Source organism: Sinocyclocheilus rhinocerous, unplaced genomic scaffold (genome assembly GCF_001515625.1).
Source record: "Sinocyclocheilus rhinocerous isolate Xijiao unplaced genomic scaffold, SAMN03320098_v1.1 scaffold314, whole genome shotgun sequence".
In the NCBI taxonomy this organism is placed as follows: domain Eukaryota; kingdom Metazoa; phylum Chordata; class Actinopteri; order Cypriniformes; family Cyprinidae; genus Sinocyclocheilus; species Sinocyclocheilus rhinocerous.
In genome coordinates this window covers 2266169-2289233 of record NW_015630021.1, presented here as the reverse complement: position 1 = coordinate 2289233, position 23065 = coordinate 2266169, and the positions used below count along the sequence as shown (strand labels likewise).

The following is a 23065-nucleotide window of genomic DNA, read 5'->3' as shown; positions in this document are numbered from 1 at the left end:
TGATTTACCTATTACAATAGTCCACTTACAGTTACTGCTATCATAAAAACACACTTTATATGTAGGTTTAAAATTCTACAAAAGACACATTTAATGTCCAAAAACTATTTCTTTTAGCAAAATTTATATTTTACTAATTATTGCGCTGCTATTCGATTGCGCTCAGTCTGTTTAGTGCGCATGCGATTATTGGTCACTTTCTAAATAATAAAAGTATAGTGCATCCCCTAGTAATTATATATAAATAAATCGGTTTTTACCGATGCAAATATGTTAGAAACGATGCACCGCAATATAAATGACAACTTGTAGCCGATGCACACTTTTTAAACAGATACATCGCATCGTTAACTTTTTATGCCGATGCACCGAGCGAATCGGGGAATCTTCCCATCCCTAATATATACAGTGTATCATGTGACGAGGGTTAAGACTTATTAAGGCTTGTCAAGGAATTATGAGTATAATACTTCTGTCAGTTCTTTAGATTCAGTGCTCTAAGTTTCAATAAATAACAATGCTACATAAACATACTACTGTTAGTTAATGCATTAACTAAAAGTATAAACTTTAATGTTAAAAATGTTTATGTAAAATGCTGTACAAAATAAATGCTGCAAATTGTTAGTTCATAAAGCTTCATAAATATTCATAAACCAAAAGAATTTGTTAGACTGAATTTGTTATTGTATCTCCCTACAAATAAAAATGGATGCCCAGACAACTAGGTGTTTTGATTCCACTTTTTATAGCACAACATACTGATTTCAGGTACAACAGTTTGCAATAGTAAAAAAACAAGAGTTTACTGAAGGCCTTCTTGTGTTACTGGAAATACAAGCATGCACTTGCAAAAATTTACTAGAAACTCAGACTTCAACAACTTGAGTAATTCGAACAGAAGGGTTGCACTGTATTGGATAAGAGAGGTTTGGCACTGAATGCTAGCTTTATTTTCTCAATAAATGAATTCCCTTGAGCTTGAGCTATTAATAATCTCTGAGCTATTTCTCAGAGGAAAAGCTGTTGGGGAAGCTGAAATTTGCTAATATTTCCAACCACACAAGCACAAAAATGTACCTATACATACAATTCACTGCAGTTTCCAGTTGAAATGAACACTAGTGGTACTAAAACACCAATGACTTTTCATTCTTGTTCACACAAATTGTGATTACAGGGGTAGATTAATCGATTAATGAACACTTATTTTTGTGCCTTTCGTTGCACAGCACTATGTTATGACTTCAAAACACTTTTAGTGCATGATTTGTAAACTAACACATTTCAATGTTTGTATCACATAACCAGCTCCACATGTATGACTTTTCTGAAATAGTAAACTTGCTCGGTAGCTCACCTGGTACAACACTGCACTTGCTGTTGTAGAACTGCACTTGTAGAACACTTGGGTGCAAGTCCTGTGAAACATAAAAAAACGTATAGACTTGTAGATTTAAGATAAAATGGTGTGGTTGCCTCAGCATTTGTCTCATGTTTGCATTTGTTAACACTATCGGTTAGGTTTAGGGTAGAATTTAGTGTAGGTGGTGTTATTTTCAAACGTGATAGAGCATAAACCTTTCAGCACCACTCACTGGAAATATTATTTTCGAATTGCTGTAATACGTAGAACAACCAGTGGGTCACATTCTTAATGATCGGTTTTGGATAAAACTGAAAACACTTTTTAGCACCACTCACTGGACGTTCCACCTTGAAAGTGTTGCGAAATGTGCAAGAAACAATGTAATATCATTCATACAACTCATTGGCCACCCATATGACCAAGACATACTTGCCCTTCCCCATACAATCACGTTCCTTTCAAAATAATGTATACATGCATGTATTTTTAAAGCAACGATCAGTCAAAGCGACATCTTATATTTAGCTGCATTAAATACAAAGTATACAGAAGAAGATATAACGTGCTGTGCTTTTCTACATGTTGTTTTACAGACAAACCAGACTCTGAATAATTTACAGCAGCAAGGCCTTGACATCCTCAGGATCCAATTAGATGAAATCCACATGCAATCAGTCCACAGGAAAAAGCACAACAGGGACATCTCCAGAGAGACGAGACACTATTAGCAAGTTTCTAAAATACAGAGGGGAGAACTGCATAAAGAGAAGAGCAAATTCACCACTGCTTTGACAGAATCCTTGAAATAAGATCAGTGAACAAAGAATGTGATACTCGTATACAAATACCTCAGTTACTCAAACAACCCTCTGATAAGGTTCTACTGACTTAGTAATAGCTGTACTTTAAATAGCAACAGCTATTAGATATAGTGTATGATAGTGCAGTTTAATGTCATATATAGAACTACGGTACAGTACTGTATAGCGTATGATACGGTAGGACATTTGCTTGCGGTCTTATAAAATGTCATTTTTAAGTAATCAGTTTCAGTGCCCTCAAAAATAAATAAAAGTGTCTGATGGTGAAATGCAAATCCCAGACCAGCTGAATGTTTGTCTTTGCTGAAGTTTATACTTTCCATAAATCAAGTGAAGAACTGCACAGCTTGTTTATGTTTTCCTTCAAACCAAAGATTGTAACTACGACTTTATTACTTCTGCTGAAAACAAAAGATAATTTGAAGAATGTTACAGCTTTTTTTTGCGCAGACAGTGAAAGTCAATGGGGTCTGGTGTTGTTTTATAGATTAAAAAAATAACAGCTACCTTTTTTCAAATTATCTTCTTGTGTGTTCAACAAAAAGATTAAAAATGCATACAAGTTTAGATCAGCACAAGAGTGAGTAAATTATGACAGAATTTTCATTTCTGGGTGAACTATCGTTTTAAGAGTCAACTATTTAAAAAAAAAAATAGTTGATCACTAATCTAAACATTGAGGTTAGTTATGATGGTTATGGCCATGTCACTAATAGTAACACGAGAGTAAACAACTAAAACAAAAAAAGCAAGGCAAGTTTAGATAGAAGAATCTGACCTAAACAGTTTACAAAATGAATCCAAGCCAGAAGCACAATATAAACTACTCATGTGAAACTGTTATTAAAATTCCTTGTGACTTTATCAGTCAGATTGGGTTTGCATTGGTTTCCATTACAAGCTCAAGAGAAAAAGAGCCGTTTCAGTTCTGTCTAAGGGTGGAGTCGCCACAACTGTTTGTGTGGTTTCCAGCCAAAGGCAACAATGACTTGTTTCTATAATCTCAAATGGAACATTTGTTAGACATTGTGTGATTATGCACTACTGAATAAAGTATCATAAAGGGCTTTGGTCTGGTTCTTAGTGTAGTAGAGTCGGTTTGGTCGAGTGTGGCATTGATATGGCTTGATGTGCTGTGGTTTGGAGAAGTATTATGTTCTAATTGTATAACATGATCTGGTTTAACCAGGTTTGGTTTGGTCTAGTCTAATTTGGCCTTTCATGGTATCATATGATCAGTCTTTCAGCATTGCTATAGTCTGGAAAGGTCTGGTCTTAGTTTAATATGGTTGTTTATGCTGCAATGAGGCACACATAAACGGGGCAGTTCACACAAAAAGAAGAATTACACTAATTGCACATTCAAATGTTTAGGGTCAGTAAGATCAAAGGTTTGGGGTTGGTAAGAAGTTTGAAAAAAATTACAGCAAACACATTTATTTTGTGAAATATTAATTTAAAAAGAACTGTTTTCCAATTTAATATATATTTACATCATTTATTCCTGTGATGGCAAATCTGAATTTTCAACAGTCATTACTCCAGTCTTCAGTGTCACATGATCATTCAGAAATCATGATTTGCTGCTCAAGAAACATTTATTATTATTATGAATGTTGAAAACAGTTGTACTACTAAACATTTTTGTGGACTTTTTTCAGGACTATTTTATGAATAGAAAGTTCAAAAGTTTATTTGAAGTAAAAATCTTTTGTAATATTTTAAATGTCCTTACTGTCACTTTTGATCAATTTAATGTAGCCTTGCTGAATAAAAGTATTAAATTCAAAAAAATAAATATATAATTAAAAAAATAGTAATAGTAATCATACTGACCCCAAACTTTTGAACAGTAGTGTATGTTCTTATTTACTCAATATCATGTTGTTTACAATCATATGACTTTCTGTCTGTCAACAAAAAAAGATTAATTTTAGAAGAAAATCTGGGCTGGTCTTTTCCATATTATGAAAGTGAATGAGGACCAAAGCCATCAGTCTTAAAACCATGAAAAGAAAGCACCATAAATCCTTCAGAGAAGGATTTTCAGTGAATATGACAATATAGATTATAAGCTTCTTTCATGTTCCTTTTTCATCATTTGGATCTTTATAACGGCAGTCGTCATTTACTTTCATTAAAAAAATGCAAGTTTGCACATAATAAAACAATCCACGTTTGTGTTCCACAGTAAAAAGAATGTCATACAGGTTTGGAACAACATAAGGGTGCACTGCATAAATAAGATTTTTGAGTAATCCATCCCTTTAAAAGGACAAAGGCTCTGGCAATGGTTCAGAAAAACTCTTCTAACTATATGCTGGACATGATGGCAGTGAGGTCATGGTCAAAAACCGGGATGTGTGCAGTACCAACCTGTTCCTGTTGGAACGTTGGACAGGAAGATACACACTGCCATCACTTGTTGTGCTCTCTAGTGCCAAAGCTGTGCCCTGCTTAGTTCTCTCTGTCTCTCGGTCTCTGCCCGCTGCTGCCAGCTCACCCATGTGCCAAGCCCTCCACCAGACACAGGGCATTATGCACGCCCAACACAGCTGATACACACCAAATTCTGGATACAATAATTCCAAAACAGTTTTTATGCTCAAAACACATTTGTTCGTATTACTGCGAGCAATTTACAGTAATGACATCCCCAGCCTGTTTTTCCCACTATGCTGGGTGATGCTGATCAGTCAGCATTACTAAATAAAAAAATAAGGGATCTGCAATCATTTAAATAACTTCTGGTTTAGAGTATTATTTGTTATATACTAAATACAGATTCAGTATTTGTTTGTGTACATATGAAACAACACACAGGCATATTAGGACATGTATTCTCGCTTAAACACTCCAGAAAAACAAGTACAGCTAATTTACCTTGCTATGCCAGTTGAGGCCATAATGCCATAAATGAAAACACAATTACAAAATATAATTACTCTAATATGAAGTGGAATGACCTTTTTTAATAATAAATAAATAAATAAAATGTATTAATTTAAGAACTATTAATCACTATTTAATTTATTTGTATTTAATTCCATATTATTTATACTATATATGAAAATTGGACACATAAATATATTTCAAAATGTATTCATTTGATTGCATTTTACAAACCAAGTGGCAAAACAAATGATGCTAAACTTTTCCTTTGTATTTTTTTTTTATTAAGGCAACCTGAACATGTCCAAATAATTATTTTATGAATATTTAGCTTGAAGTGCTTTTAAAAGTGCATTTATTTTCAAATAAATATATGCACTTGGTTTAATATGTACTATATAATGCAATGACATTAAAGGGGTCATGAACTGAGAAATCAAAATTCCTTTTGACAAGAGATCATTGTACTATAAAAACATCCTGTAAGTTTCAGAACTCAAAACGTTCTCGTTAGTCTAAAAACAGCTTATATTGAAGCCAATCTGCCAAAACGACAGGTTGTGGAATGTGCCACTTTATGACGTAATAGTGTGGTTAAACCCCGCCTCCGCAGAGGAAGATCAACACCTGCTTCTACATCACTGCCTGTTTAGCCCCGCCCACCGATTCACACATGTAGTGGGTAAAAAACGAGAGACAAACGCAGGCAAGGCGTTGTGCATTGCCTTCCTTCTGATCCTAACATTAGGAAAGAGTGGATGAACTTTATTTTTAATGAAGATCTTACTGATAACAGCTGCGTTTCCCAAAAGCATCGTAAGCTTAAGTACATCGTAGACCCATTGAAACCAATGGAGCTACGATCAATTTAGGCTTACGATGCTTTTTAGAAACGCAGCCCACATCAGTAAGAACTTGGTCCTTTGTTCAATTCATTTCACCATGGATTCGTTTACAAACAAGGCACAATTCGATGCAGGATTTTCAGAAGGACTGAAACTAAAAGACGATGCTGTGCCGACTGGATCCATCTATGAAGGATGTAGGCTGTCAAACATACACAACTATTAGCTAATCATAGCAGTGGGTGTTTACTTCCGAGTCTACAATCCACCACGTCTATTCAAACAGAGCGTTCTGATGAGGAGAGTCAACACAGGACAGAAAAATAGCCTATTACTTCTAAATTATGGTGTTTTTTGATGTAAAAATCTTAACATTATAAGTAGACCTCAGAGAACTTTACAAAATAATAAAAAAGGCAGTTCATGACCCCTTTAATACATCTTTAAGTGTGACTTAAGTGTCCAAAGATTTTTCGGAACAACTGTATGCAACTAACACTGTATTTACTATAAAACACAGACCATTTACTGCCTAATCAAAAACAAACAAAAAGCACAAATAGGTATATAATCAAATAAATATCAACCAATTTAGGAAGACATCTGTTCAGTCTTAACCTGGACGTCTTAACTCTGCAAATGAAATTCTTCATGCAGTCTCTCCTCCCCCTCAGCTGCGCTTAATCTCAGTGATTAAATCATTTTTCTTCAGCCCTAATTTTGCGTGTTACAGGGCTCTGATGGAGGATGGGCATGCTCTTTATTGATTGGTGGTTTGAGCAGATTACCCTAATAGAGGGATTACCACCCACATGTTGACCACGCGGGTTGGAGCTGTTGGGCCGTGGTGCCAGCTCCCCATCAGATGGCCAGGGGGAGCAATGAAGACATATAACACACCACTCAATAGGAGCATGTATCTGTTCGTCTGTCTAGAGGGTGCACATTAACAAGTATTTGGCAACTCATTAAGTTATTTTATTTGCAAACTCATTAGTCATCTCGGCTGTGTTGTCAGTTAAGATGTAGTCAAATTCACCATAATTATCACGTTTAGATGCCTTAGCACAACTTGCTTGGAACTTGACAGGTTCTATGACAACTGGTGTAAATGTCATGTCTAATTTAATGCTAGTACGTTAGCAGATACAACACTACAAACATAACCTGAAAATGTGCTTCTTGTAGTAACATCTAAATTATTTGTTTTTATTCCAGTGAAGAATATGATTTAGAAATACGATGTAGAAACAGCTCCTTAAAGGTACAGTTCACCCAAAAATAAAAATATTTTCACTGTCATGTCATTCCAAGCCTGTGTGACTTATAGGGATAGTCAATCCAAAATGTAAATTCTGTCATAATTTACTCATCCTCATGTCATTCCAAATTTGTATGATTTTTTTTTCTGTGGAACACAGAAGAGGATACTTAGAGAAGAGTATTGATAACCAAACAGTTTCAGCTCCCATTTCTGATTTTGTTCATACTCAGTAGGACCTGAAAGTATACCAATATTCTTCAACATACATTCTTTTGTGCTCCACAAAAGTCAGTCATACAGGTTTTGAATGACATGAGGGGGAGTAACTGATGACAGAATTTTTTAATTTTTAATTTTGGACTATCACTTTAAATAAGTTATAGCAGAATAGCCAAGCTGCTCTTTTCCATACAATGAAAGTGAATGGTGACCAATGGTGACCAAAATTCAGTCTTTTCATCACCCAAAGCTAATGTATAGTTTTAGATGACTTGGAATATAGTGCACAAGTCATGTGTCTACTTTTACAATGCTTTTTTTAGTAGTTTTAGATTTTGGTAGTTTTTTAGTAGCCTCAGTCCCCTTTCACTTTTATTGTATGGAAAAGCGAGGCTCAGGCATTCTGCCTAACATCAGCTATGTTCTACAGAAAAAAAGACAGTTTAAATGACATGAAGGTGAGTAAATGATGACAAAACGTTAATTTTTGAGTGAATTACCCCTTTAAGGTAACAACTGCACATTTATTTAACATACTCCCAGTAATTCAAACCAAAGGTGGATTAAGACCACAATGGTGAGAATTCAGAAAATGTATGGATATTTCCCTGAGGATAAATAGCAATTGACTTTGTCTCTCAAACTGAACTCTGTGTGTGTGTGTCCTTGAAGCCATTTTCCTGATTATGATTCTATTAGACTGAATGTACAACAGTCAGCTGTTTATCAAACAGACAGTTGTTCAAATTAATCCACAACAGGTAAAACTGCTCCAGTTGATGACATATGCATGACCAAATCCTCCAGCCCTCTCTCTCATCTATCTATTCCTGTATGTGTATGTTTGATTTAATGAGTAATGAGAGGTAATGATGCAGCAATGAAACATTTAACAGCTTTGTGACATGCTATAATACAAATTATGTATACTGTAGCAATAAAGTCAACTCATAAAATCTATTTCCCCTGCTATGAATGTTTTAATAATCAACAGAACGCATCATAAAACATTACTGCACACACTTCACCAAAAGTATCTTACATTTGCGACGCCCGTTATTACATCTTTTGAATCCAAATGACACTAATGGCTAAGCAGCCTCAAATTGCTTCAGTATAACAATAGCATTCAAATATTAAAGTTGCAAATGTAAGCTTTTCTCATGTGTCCAGATGGGGGAACTAGAAGCTTATTCAGGCCATGGAAAACGAATTCCAGTAATCTACTGCTGATCCTTCACAATGCCCCCCTTGTGCCTTTTGTTTTAGCTTCCCCACTGCCTGTACTCAAAGCCACTGATAACGTTAATGGTCCCTTCCTCCAGCCAGCAGATCTTGAGCTATTAGGGGTTGTGAGAGAACTGAAAATGCTTGTTAAGTCATAGCTGAATGTCGAGGGGACGACTAGGGTCAACTTTGCAAGGTCAACACAAGTTCAAGCCATAAACCTCAAACACAGTGAAAATACTCTGGCGACAAATGGACATGTCAAATTAAGACCAGATACTTGTGCAGTGTGTTGGATATATTTGAAATAGGGCTGCACGATTACGACAAAATTCATAATTGTCGATTATTCCCTTGAAATTGTAATTGCGATTATTAATTACGATTATCACAATTTACATTGAATGATGTTTATACCATTGTTTGATGCAACTGCATGCCGTATGTTTATATGAAAATAAACAAGCTGAAACACGCTAACTGAAAAACTTTTAGTGCTTTTCTATAGTATTAAGCCTCAAATGTCAACTATACATCGGATTTGTTTCTTCTTTAAATTATAAAAAAAGTAAAAATATGAATGTTTATAATGTTATACTAAAACTAAAATTAAAATAATGGGAATAACCCTTAAGATAACATGTAGAAAGAAAAAAACGCATCTTAAGCATGCAGAATAACATAAGTGGACTTTGAACGATTAATTGCCGCTTTGAACGATTACGTAATTGTGGCATCCATAATTGTAATCGCGATTAGAAATTCGATGAATTGTGCAGCCCTAATTTGAAAGATGTATCAAATAATATGCACCATGCTGCTTATTCTAGATAGACACTCTTAAAAATATTGGTTCCAAAAGGGGGTTTCTGTAGCAATGCGATAGAAGAACCATCAAGTCCAAAGAAACTTTCTGTGACCAGTTCTTTAAAGAACCATTTTTTTTCTTAATATAAAGAGCATTTTAATAATCCTGAGAACGTTTTTTAATTATAAATAACCTTTTATGCAACAGAAATGTTCCGTTGCACCCTTAATAATAAAGGTTCCAAATGGCGTAGTTTTGCAGCTATGCCATAGAAGTGTTAAGGTGAAGAACATTTTAATAATCTAATCTTTTTCCAATATAATGAACCTTTTGTCCAATGATAAGGTTCCATGGATGTTAAAGGTTCTTCATGGAACCATAAATGCTAATAAAGAACCTTTATTTTAAGGAGTGTCGTAACATTTACATTTTTAAAAAAAAGCTCGTCATTGCATTCTCATTCACAGAAAAGATTTGCCTTGAAGTCTTGAAATCCGAAAATCCCACATCTTTCGACATTTAAATGTTTGAACCCAAGCCCCCTGGCCCTTTTCAGATGGAGAACAAAACAAGCACAGAACATCATCACTTTTCCTTACATCTCAGAACAGTCACAGTTCATAGGTTGCTTAGGTCTCTTCACAACGCAAACAAGCAGTACAACACCCACTCACTCATTCCCGAATGAACATGCTGGAGTTTGTTTGATTTGCACTGTCAAAAGGTGTGTAGTGCATGAACCAAAGCCGTGTAAACAACCTGCTTCATTGAGGCTGAGCACAGTAACCAGCTGCACATAAACGGGAAGTGACTTCAGCAAAGGCCCATGCAAATATTTCCCACCACTGCTGCAAGGTTAAGGTTTTTGTCTATCGGCAGAACACTAGAATAACTGTAGTGTTCGGTGTCATCTTTTTTTAATCTATGGCTGCCTCATGACAACTAAGAAGTTAGTAAACACAGTAAAGTATGCAGTTGTTATTTTGAGTATGTATTTCTTTACTGTATTTTACATGTACAGTATACCCACATGAAACCTACTATCACAATATATGTAAAACAGTGAAGCTAATAGGCACACACTCCTACAGACAAAAGAAAGCTCAAACTATTGATCCCATTCAAAGTCATTTTAGTCAGAAACAGACCCCTCATCACAAAGCAAAGGGGTATTAACTAGTGTGCTGACGCCATCCCAGCAGCAGCCACCCAACAGCCCTTATACCAGCCAATTCACCTAATAATACAACAAGAGAGCCCTTCATATGCGTGTTGTGTCATTTACCACAAAACCTCCCTCAACTTATTTGATCGTCACATGAACTTTCAGCTTCACATGAGCAGATGTTCTTTGGCACCAGGACAGTCGTGATAATGACAATGCATACACATATCACCCTCCTCCCCTTCATTCTCCTCATTATCATTATCAAACATCACCAAAACCACTTAAACAGTTTGTATCCAAACTAATGAGCACAATAAATAAGTAACCTTCCTTATATGTAAACTTAAAGAGCAGGAGCTAGTAGCAATTAAACCCTCTAATAAAACCCTTGAGGTTATAACTAGTTTCTCAACTTTAGACATAGTTTAGAAACTGGACATAGTTGTTTACTAATCAAAGTATACTACAGAATCAAATACTGTATAATCAAAACGTACTATAATTAGTATACATACCAATTAGTTTGATTACGTTTTATAACTGTAAAATGTCTTACCATATGTTTTTATTTATTAAGTGTCCTCATGTGGAAGATCAGTCTTGCACATTCTTTAGGAAGCACGAACATCCTCTGCTGCTTTTCAAATGCTTCATTCACATATTCCTTATCTCCGCATAGGTAAGATCCCAATTCAACAGGACCGTTATCCAAAAACTCCCTGTAAATCGCAGTCCGTCGTCCTCTAAAGGCTTTGAGCCTTGATAATGGTAAACTTAATGCGAACTGACAAGCATCCGACAAGCTTTCAGTGAGAGGGGAGGGAAAAAAACTGAACAAAACAAAAAAAAGTCAAGCACCAAAACCCCACCCTAGACTGTAATAGCTCTCAAAGTAAGGGTTTAGATTTAAGACAATCCGAAGCCACTGATCGCTATTTTGTATTGTATTTTTAAAAAATCGGAAAAATGACTAATAATAGATATGTAAGCTATTTTTTTAAATAATCATGTTGAATAAAATCAATAGGATGATGGAAGATAGCTGATAACCTAATTTAATGCTAATTGCATGGCATGTTTTTTCCATCTAAAATAATTGGTTTTCAGTGATGGATCATGTGTTGCTCTGCATCAACAAGTTTATTAGGCCTATTTAAATGTACTGTTTCCCTGAGCCTGGATGAGTTTTCGGTTTATAGTTAAAATAATAACAATTAGAACAAAAATGCATTTGTACGCGATATAAAATGCATGACGCGGCTGTTGTTAAATTAACAGGAGAAAAGAGTGAATAAAATATGCTGGTCGTTATATCTGCATTGTCAAAAACACATTAAAGTAAATAGGCTACATTTGGCGTCAAAGACGCCTTAAAGTTCAGTTAAAATATACACGACACCTCTGCATGCCAGCTCAAAAGCTGTTAACATTAGAGTTGGGAATAAAGTTGGGAAACGAGAACCGGTGCTTAAGAATGGGTTCCGTTTAACAATTATATACGGAACAGAATGATTTTCACGCCAGTCGATTTTTGACCGTGTATTCATGGAACACCGCTGCTCTGACTGTGTTAAGTGTTGTTTATACCAACATAGGCCTACTGAATGTACAGCTACAGCGCGTAACAAACAGCAGCCAGCATATTCCGAGTCCCGAATGAATGATTCTCTTATGAGCCGATTCTTTATAATGAATCAAAACAGGCTACAACGCAATCACTGTAGCCCGAATGCCGAGCGAACAACTCTCTTATGAGCCTGTTCTTTATAGTGAATCAAAAGCATACAGAGTAGGCCTAACCGGTACGATTCCCAAACGAATGACTCTTATGAGCCGGTTCTTTTTAGTGAATCAAAAGCACTTTAATCTGCCTCGTTTTACCTAAACCACAAATATTTACAGTTGCGATCATTATATTTTATATAGGTAAAAAAAAAAAATGAAACAATCAATTGTTACGCTTAGTTTTGTTTGTTTCATATTTTATATAAGAGACACAGTCTGGACTGCCCCCTCTTTAAGAAGTCTGTGAAAACTCATTAAAAGTCTGAGTAAACCCTTTGCCAGAAATGTGTTGCTATTTCTGATTTGTTATTGGCTACATGTTATGCAGACATCTGAAATGATTTCCTCGATCTCATCAGCAACAGACTGCTGAGTGCAGTATAGCCTACGATAAGAATTTATTGTTTCCAAACATTTCTTCCTCAGAAGTAGCCTACCAAAAAAGCTTGTTAATGGAATTATGAAATAGTCAGGAGGATTCGGAATCATCAAACTCCTTCGGATTTCCGTCCCTATACAGATGGTTCGATGGTTAAAGCTCTTCAGAAGAGAAACTTCCTAAAAATAGCGCATGGACAAACAGAATGGGTTATGGCAGAGGTTATATACTGTATGAGTGCGACACCATAGGCTTTATGTACTGCTATCTACACTAAAGAAAGCAATCATTCAGTGTGCGACTATTGTTTAAAGTGAGTTGCCAATAGACTGATCTCTAATCTGAATCTAATCTCAATTAGACCAACGCTGAAACAATGCCTATTCACATCACGCCAAAAAACCCAAGCGAAATCTCCCCGTCCAATCCCTTCAAAGTAGCGAACTATTATTAACACAAAAGATTAGGCGATCCTAGTTTTTATGATCCATTCTTTCTCAGAATTCGATTCGAAACTTACCTCGGTACATAAAAATGACGTAATGAAGTTGGGGGGCAACGGCACAAACGGAAGGTGACTCTCCGAGATGATGACAAACTGAGTGGCATCCGCAGTTTCCAAATGACTTCAGCGTTGAAATAGTGAATCAAAGCGATCTGATCGTCTAGGTTTGTAGATCGAGGAAACAATGTGATGACATCGAGCGACGTTGATCCAGATCGAGACGGATCGACAGCGAAGTGCCCCGTGTGTTTGGTGCGACACCTGGAGCGGCAATGGTTCCTCCCTCTTTCAATGACTATTGTTTGTTCAGCATAAAGTTGGATGATGCAGAACTCTGGTGTTCAGAGCACTTAATCTCTGCCTGCTGACATACAAAGTGATAATGTTTGATGACCGACAGTTTAGGGTTATAATAAAAATGATTTGGAAAAACATAAAATAGGCTATTGGGTCAAGGATGTGACGCTCCTTTTTTATTTATTTTGTCTGGGTCTGGTTCTTTGTCTTAGCCTAGGTAATAAAAACATATTTCATTATACTAACTAGCTTAATAAATAAATAAATAATAAAAAATGGAATTATGAAGTAGGCTAATTTAAGTCAATTTTTTTTTTACTTTTTGGTAACTGGAAAAAGCCTGGGAAAAAATAAAAGTTGAATCATTATTTATTCATATTATTATCATTATTATTAGCCGGTTTCTGAACCGGTTTTGTTTTGGAGTATGAACTGCCAAATCAAAGTGGTTCAACCAACAAGCTGGATGCCGTTTTTGTTGTTAGGTCATCCCTTTAGACCATCATGTGCATCAAGATATAAAATAGAATTGGGATTGGGCCTAAGTCTTACATTTCTAAAAACTTGTGGTTTAAATTAGGTTTATCATCTCAGACATTATTTGTCACTGACCCACATATAATTGATCTCAAATAGTTGCATTTAATGGTAATGTTCAATGTTATTTTAATTTAATATTTAATAATGTATTAGTTCAATTAACTGATTTAATTATTCTTTTCATTTAAAGCAACTGCTTTAAATGCTTTTTTTTTATTCACCACACTTGCCCTTTAAAAACAGTGCAATTTAAAGTCAGTAGCCAAACTTAATCACCATTGTATACTTTGAGCTCTTCGTTACATAACTTTCAGGCCTGCCATGCAGAAGTGGATAATGCAGTAGCTGTTTGGCTGGAGCTGTTGCAGGACACCTATGTGAAGAGTGGTCATTAGTGGCTCTCACCAGAGGCTGTGACAGCTGTCGCTTGTGGCTGCCGCTGGGCCCCAGTGTCTCCCCCTCGCCCACTCACAATGCTCCAGTGATGAACAGTAGGTCTGAAAAGACATGCAACCTGACTCCCTCATCTCCATTTACCCATCTCATATTTAATCCCAGACTCACCCTGTCATTAACCACCAGCCACACTACCTCTAGCCCACAGCTTTGATCATTAATCAACGCATTCGCGCAATTATCGAACGGCACAGCTGCCAGCCTAACAATGCCTGTTTTGATAACTTTTCTCTCACATTTTCTATAATATTTTCTATTATTATACATCCTTCATCCTTTCTAATCATTTTATGAGTATGCTTGACAATTAGTGTGGTAAAATTGGGCCTCATTTGTGGTATCTGGGACTGGCACCCTTTTAAGGGCTTGTTTTTGAGATGGAAGTCCGTGAGCGAGTCGATGGATTTTTTGGTTGTGGGGGAAGGGCAATTCTGAATTCTTTCACCCCTCGATTCCTCTCAGGCACACACAAAACCTCACACACAAGGGGGAAAGGATGAGTATAAATTATCACATGTGAAATAAAATAAAGCTCTGTGGCTTAAATGAAATATTCTGTTTTTTTTTTTTTTTTTTTTAACAGGAGCATGAAAAGGGGGTTACAGTTGAGCCCAAGTATGTTTAAAAGACATTAAATGTTTAAAACCATTTGCATTTAGTCTGCCTGCAACCTATTCTGTTGTATCCCGAGTGTATTTGCATTGCAGACACACTTTGCCCTCACAAAGAACACCTTCTTCTCATTTCTTTTCTTGCGGCGTTTGCATTCTGATCCAGAAAGTGTTTGCATTCCGCTCTGCACTACAGATCTTTATGCATCCTAGTTATTGAACATGTGAAATGATCTGAATGCAGCAACCTGTTGTTTTCCACAGCGATGTGGAGCGGAACAACTTTGACTCTGAGAGTTAGTTTGAAGGGTGGGGGAGGATGCATGTGAATATTCTTCCAGCAGGTCAGAGTTCACGGGCTCCATCAAGAAGTGCAGAATGCTTTTCCTGTTCACCTCCAACTGCGCAGTTTATAGAGACAACAGAATAACATGCTCAATTGACTCATTTATAACTTGAAGTGAGTCGTTTCATGAGAAAACTATTCATTAGTAGCTGATGCAATCTTGGCACTGTAGTAAAACAGGAAGCATCTACTTTAAATCTGGGACATATAGTAGCCTATCAGTGGCATCAGCTACTCTAGTCTGAAGCAGAATATGAATTGTTTTGTATAGAATGTTGCAGGAAAAGGAAGTCTAAAAATAGGTCACGCCAGCACAAGCATTTTGGTTTCTCATTGGTTAAAACATTTCAAACCTGCATGTTACATACTTAACCCCTCTGCTTTAATCCCCCGTTTTGTGATTTGCAGTGTCAGGCCTGTTGCTTTGACAACAGCAGAATGTGGTGAATATTTCATGACGGGGGGAGGGGAGAGGGTGGCCTGCCAAACTTTGACCTGGGGACTAATCTATTCAGACAAAAAGAGGCAGACCGGAGTTGAATCTTGAGACAACTAAGGTGCACCATGGTCAACTCTTTGTGAGTTCTCTCATTTGAGTGCTATATTTACAAATCACTCCTGCTGCTTTTTCAGCTTTAAAACATTGTTCATTTAGCTTCTCTGTAGACTTCTGCATTCTTTTAAGTCAGTTTCTTTTTCTAAGACTTGGGATTCAGCGTATTTGGCCCTTCTGTCACCAAATGACACTAATGAAACAGAAATAAAACATTTGAAGTCATAAAGAGATGGAAACTATTTTAGAACACTGTAAATCTCATCAAATCAAATCTTGGGAATACTTTAACTATCTAAACATCTTTTAAGATATTATTTATTTGCCTTTTCGAAAACTGATGTTTATTTAAAGCCCTTTTCTAGGCACTGATAGCAAAACAAAGTCTTCATGAAAAATAAAAACATTTAATGTCATTGTGTTATGGAAATTGTTATTTTTAGAATATTTTTAGAATATTATACATAATAAATTCCACCAAGATGTTTATAAATTAAATCTTGAGAACATTAAATCTTCTGTTAATTGTCTTTAACCCTCTTTGGTACAGTGTTGGTATGTAGCAACATATGACTTTCCTTCAATTTATTGCTCTTCAGGAAAAAAAAAAAAGAAAAACTACAACGGTTGTTGGCCATTAAATATAATAACGGTTAAATATTTGTCCATGTTAATTTAGAAAAATATCAACTTCATCTAACACAGATTTACAGTAAATTGAGAAAATATAAACATTACCATATGTTTCTGTTCCTCAGTGGAATTACGTTTTTTTTTTGGGCCTCAATTATATTATATAATTATATAAATATAAAAGAAACATGAATTTAATTGGAGAAATTTATACTTTAGAAAAAAATATACTACATATAATAATATAAAAATATAAAATATATAAATGTTCACCTTTGTTCTTTCTTTTTTTAATCTCTTTCTTATTTTATGTAAAAAAAAATAATAATAATAATGTGGAAAATATTCCATTGTTAGAACATAATAGATACTACAGCAGATTATACGAATATACTTCTTTATCTAAAGAGATTTTGTGTGCACTGATAGCAGGGAAGGTCCCCCTGGAGCACCTTAAGGTTAAGGGCCTTGCTCAAGGGCATTGAGCGAGAAGATGATCTCAGTAACTCTCCAGGGCCCCTTCTAGTTTGTGATTGAACCTGCAGTCTTTGTGTTCATAGCCTGGATCCTTTATGGTTAAAAATTCTAGGCTTGTTCAATGACTGTTGTAGTACTCAAGACAGGTCTCGGTCTCAAGACTGGTCTTAAGACCATTTTTTGAAGGTCTTGGTCTTGTCTCGGTCTCAGACTCGAAGGACTTTGGATTTTATTTCAAGACCGGTCAAGACCACAACTGCGGGGATATCACTAAATTGCTGGTGCATTGTCTGATTTATTTAAAATCATTAATGTGATGATATAAAACTTCCTGCTTTAAATGCAATCAATAACTTTCTAATTTTATTTATTTTGATACTGCTGTGCGCGGTCAGAATTTAATGGGGAATTGTGTCAAAAATTCCACCAAAATTAATACAAATGCCCAAAAAATTTAAGATAAGATTGCAATACACTCTAAAAAATGCTGGCCTGTTTCAGCCCAACTTTGGATCAAATATGGACTAACCCAGTCGTTGGGTAAAATTTTTCTCTTAAATTTTTAACCCAAAAGTTGGGTTAGTCCATATTTGACCCAAAGTTCGGTTGAAACAACCCAGCATTTTTTAGAGTGTAAAGTACTTGTATGAGATCTTGTTTTTATATTAAGCAATATCACAAGAGCAAGAGAACCGTTTTCATAAATATGAGCACGATTGCAAAGTGTGATATTGATTTTATACAAACAAGAAGTATTAAGTGAATTATATTTTAGACAATTTTCTTTTTTGTTGTTGTTCCAAACAAAGTCCAGCAATCCATAGCAACTGTTGCATTTCCGAGCAACACACAGCGGTGATTCGTTACTGAATGAATCAACTGCTTTGAACAAATCGGTTGAATAAATGATTCTGTGACTCACACATTAAGTGATTTGCCGCGACCCAGACAACTTGTGGTTTTAGTTAGACATTCATATTAAATTATTTTTCCCATCATATTTCTATATTCAAAATGTTATTTTTTAAAACATTACTCTCAACAATATTTATGCAATTGTAATTGTACCAATTCAGATGCAGCTTCTGTGCCACCTCTGCAGTGCAAAGATGATTTTTTTTGTTAGTGATTTCATTTGATTGGTAACAGCTCTAAATAGAGTTTTATTATTCTAATTGTATTTATTGATTAAATATTAGATTTTTTCAGGCAATAAATGTGGAGCTTTTAGAATTTCAGGTGTGCGTGTTTGGTCTTGGTCTTGACTCGGTCTCGCCCTGCCTTGGTCTTGTCTAGGTCTCAACACATTCTAGTCTTGGTCTTGGTTTAGGTGGTCTTGACTACAACTCTCAACTGACACTCCCGAACAGAACTTAGAGATGTTGCAGGAAGTCTTCCGCCGTCCATTACTGCAGAAATCACATTTATTTCGCCAATCATCATCCATCAAAGCATAGGTGCTTTCATCTGGCAGTGTCTCTTTGTACCTGTAATTAGTTTTGGGACAGGAGTCCCAAACTCGACTCTAATAAAACAGCATGAAAAGAGATTAAAGAGGTTTGTTTTCTTGTCATGGCTGCTCAGAAGCTCTGCCTAATAATGGCTGATAGATTCGTTCTGTCAGGCTGTAGAGAAAACGCTAGTCTGGCATGTTTATGACATTACCTCAGAGCAGCACCAGGGCTGGAGTCAGCCGCTCAAGGCTTTATTATGTCAAGTCAAGTCAAGTCAAGTTTATTTGTACAGCGCGAGAATATCACTATATATTGTTGCAACACCGCCGCCACGACCAGTCTGACGGGGCTCATGCTTATAACAGTAGCTTGGTGGAGTAGACTCATTTAGACCAATATAATCATTAGGTTTTAGCCAGGTTTCAGTCAAGCAGAGTACATCAAAACGATTATCTGTGATTATTTCATTTACAATAACTGCTTTGGGTGAGAGTGATCTAATGTTTAGGAGCCCAAACTTTAAAAATTGTTTTTGTTGATTTATTTTACATTTTTCTGGTTTAATCATGATAAGATTTTTTCTAGATCCTGCATTAAATTTTATTATTATGTGTCCTGAAGTCGCATAGATGGTTTTGTGGCTCAGACTACAAAACAGCTGCAACCCAGCAAACATGTTTTGCTAACGTTCCAGTTGTTATGAAAAGGTTCTTTCTGTATGTTCTCTGAATGAAATGTCCATTATGCTTAATGTCCATTATTGTGTTTTAAAAACTTGTTAAAACTAAACATTTTTCAAGTAGTAACATAAAACAAATTGACGTAGAAACAATATTCAAGAAATTGCTAGTAAATTTTACAAATAAACAGCAAGCATCACATTTAATTAAACATGGATTCTTTTAGGTAGAAAGACTGAAATAGTATTTTCTTGTAAAACATACTCCAATAATTTGTGTTTTATTTGTAATAGAATTTATTATAGTGTACTGATGAAAATTTGTTCATAACTTTGAAATAACCTTTCCACGCAATTCTAAAAACTTCCAAGTTAGTTTTTCTCCATTTGCGCTCAAGACTACGAGTTTTTTTTCTTGAGAGAATGGGTATTACTGTTGTACCATGGCGCAGTACGTTTTTCTCTAACCTTTTTCAATTTGATGGGGGCAACAGCTTCTAATGTATTAGAGAAGATAGTGCCCATGTTGCTAGTCATTTCGTCTAGTTCATGTGTACTTATTGGTACACAGAGCAGTTGAGATAAATCAGGCAGGTTATTTGTGAATCTGTCTTTGGTGGCTGGAACAATAGTTCTGCCCTGACGATAAGGCGGAGCCATGTAGTTAATATCAGTAATACGCAGCATGCACGATGCAAGGAAATGGTCAGTAACATCATCACTTTGAGGTACGATATCTATATCAGTATTCCATGCGATATAATTAAATCTATAGTTTATTAGGTCAGTAAACGCAAGTCCTAATGCATCATTTGTATTATCAATGTGAATGTTAAAATCTCCGACAATTAGCGCTTTATCAACAGTAACCAATAGGTCTGAGAGGAAATCTGCTAATTCTTTTAGGAAATCTGTATATGGCCCTGGTGGTTTATACACAGTAGCCAGAGCAAGAGATACGATAGATTTCTTTTGCATATCTGACAGTGTAACATTAAGCATTAGTATTTCGAATGAGTTAAACCTGTATCCTGTCTTCTGAGTAACATTGAGAATATCACTATATATTGTTGCAACACCGCCGCCACGACCAGTCTGACGGGGCTCATGCTTATAACAGTAGCTTGGTGGAGTAGACTCATTTAGACCAATATAATCATTAGGTTTTAGCCAGGTTTCAGTCAAGCAGAGTACATCAAAACGATTATCTGTGATCATTTCATTTACAATAACTGCTTTGGGTGAGAGTGATCTAATGTTTAGGAGCCCAAACTTTAAAAATTGTTTTTGTTCATTTATTTTACATTTTTCTGGTTTAATCATGATAAGATTTTTTCTAGATCCTGCATTAAATTTTATTATTATGTGTCCTGAAGTCGCATAGATGGTTTTGTGGCTCAGACTACAAAACAGCTGCAACCCAGCAAACATGTTTTGCTAACGTTCCAGTTGTTATGAAAAGGTTCTTTCTGTATGTTCTCTGAATGAAATGTCCATTATGCTTAATGTCCATTATTGTGTTTTAAAAACTTGTTAAAACTAAACATTTTTCAAGTAGTAACATAAAACAAATTGACGTAGAAACAATATTCAAGAAATTGCTAGTAAATTTTACAAATAAACAGCAAGCATCACATTTAATTAAACATGGATTCTTTTAGGTAGAAAGACTGAAATAGTATTTTCTTGTAAAACATACTCCAATAATTTGTGTTTTATTTGTAATAGAATTTATTATAGTGTACTGATGAAAATTTGTTCATAACTTTGAAATAACCTTAACTGAACGTTAGTCAAAGTTCCCTCTTAGCTACCTGATTTGAGTTGTGTTATAGCTGATGTTAGACTATAGCAGAGAGTTAAATACAACAGTGTCCGCAGGTGACTGATAGAGGAGAGCAGCTGTCTAACAGGCAGTTTTGTTCATCTGCAAGCTGGTGGTTAGAAAGAATATGTCCCTCCTAACCACAAAACAACACCATAAAATTACAGTATATGTGTGTGACGTCATGTACCTGTATGTGCGCAGCTCTTCTCACCTTTGAAAAATGACAGTATTAGGTTCTTAGTTTGCATTAGAATTGAGATTCTGAATGAATTCTATAATGCAGCACACTACATTGGCCTAATAAACAGCAAATCTGATCTCTCTCAGAAATGGACATGTATGCGGGAGGAGGGAGAATGCAGGACGAATGAGAAAGGAGGGGAGGGCTGAGAGAGAGAGATAGAGAGGGATAGCAGGGGAGCGGGCAGATGGTCGGGCTGGTGTGGAGTCTTGCTTCGGTGGAAATCCCTGAGTGCTTAACCCCTCCTCCACTAGGGAGAGATGTGTCATGACAACAGTTCCCCCCTCCCTGTGACAGATCCTCAGTGCTATCCCGGCCCCCAAAGGAGAAGAAACAGCTCTGTCAATCTGCCTCCGCAATACTACTCACATCTGCCTTTCTCATGCAGGTTCAGAAGATAGATAGATAGATAGATAGATAGACAGAAACCTGTGCTCAGGGATGGGAAGTATTTCAGATACATGTATTTAAAATACGTATTTGAAATACAAAATACTATTTTGTATTTTGTATTTGAAAGCCTTCGGCAAAAATCAAATGTAATTTGTATTTAAATACATTTAAGATTAGTATTTTTGTATTTTCAAAATACATAAAATACTTTGTGCCAGTCAACCTCTTTATCAGGGTGCTGATTTAGTTCAGACACACCCCCTCCCCCAACCCCAACATTCATCACGTTATATATATATATATAATTTTACCACTCTGTAAATACAAATTTGAATATAAGCCGCTTATAGGCTATAATAATAAATCAGCTTATATAATAATTAAATTCTGTAAATCCAGAGGTTTCAACAATTACATTTTTGAGTTTGTGGGATATTTTTATTTATTTATCTATTTCAATTACTGACAAATAGCAATTGTAGAACTTGACATAACTAGAAAAATGTATATACGTTTCCATTAAACCTTAATATTTTATTAATTCTTAATAATCTTTTCCAGAAGTACAATTCACAAAATTAAAAAAAAATTACAAATCACAAAAATAAAGTTCCCTAATTTTTCTAGGTTTTCCAAGACTGTAGGAGCACTGATTCTTAAAATAAAAATTACAGTTGTACCAAAATAAAAATGTTATATATGAAATATGAAACATATAATGTCAGTTTACAGTGGGGAAAATATTTATTTGATCCCCTGCTGATTTTGTAAGTTTGCCCACTAACAAAGAAATGAAGGGTATGTAATTTTTATGGTAGGTTTATTTTAACAGATAGAGACAGAATACAATGCTCCCTTGTAAAAGTATTTTTTAGTATTTTTAAAATACAAAAATACAGTAGTTTATTTTGATACTTGGTGTGGCTGCTGTATTTTGTAGTTTATTTTGATACACTTAAAATTAAGGTATTTGGTATTTTATTTTAAAATACATTTTGATGTATCTTTGCCCAACCCTGCCTGTGCTCGTCTCTTTCACTTAGAGACACTTATGCCCTCTACTGGCTAATCAAAGTCATAACATTTACATTATGGACCATGAACAGAGTGTTACTGCAACAGTTCAAAACAAAGGCCATGTAGGCTAAAATATTTCTGCTACTTCTGCTGTAATGACAAAGCTGCTTGTTTTCAACTTTTTATTTATAGAAAGGTAAAATAATAAAAAGTAATTAAATATATTAAATTAAATAATTATTATTTAAATATATTTAA

At 35.4% G+C, this 23065-nt stretch overlaps 1 protein-coding gene across 4 annotated transcripts in view; it reads right to left on the bottom strand.

Annotated features, from left to right (window-relative positions):
* LOC107739557 (zinc finger protein 516) overlaps window positions 1-13607 on the bottom strand; it is a 51247-nt gene extending 37640 nt beyond the window's left edge. The window contains exons 1-2 of one of the 4 annotated variants that reach the window (XM_016551710.1): window positions 13298-13607; window positions 1361-1421 (exon numbers count right to left, since the gene is read on the bottom strand). The gene's annotated coding sequence lies outside the window, so the exon portion shown is untranslated. Of the gene's footprint in view, window positions 1-1360; window positions 1422-11169; window positions 11476-13297 lie in introns of those variants that run through there. The other 3 variants (XM_016551712.1, XM_016551711.1, XM_016551713.1) reach the window with 3 other exon arrangements.
* Between the last annotated feature and the right edge of the window lie 9458 nt (window positions 13608-23065).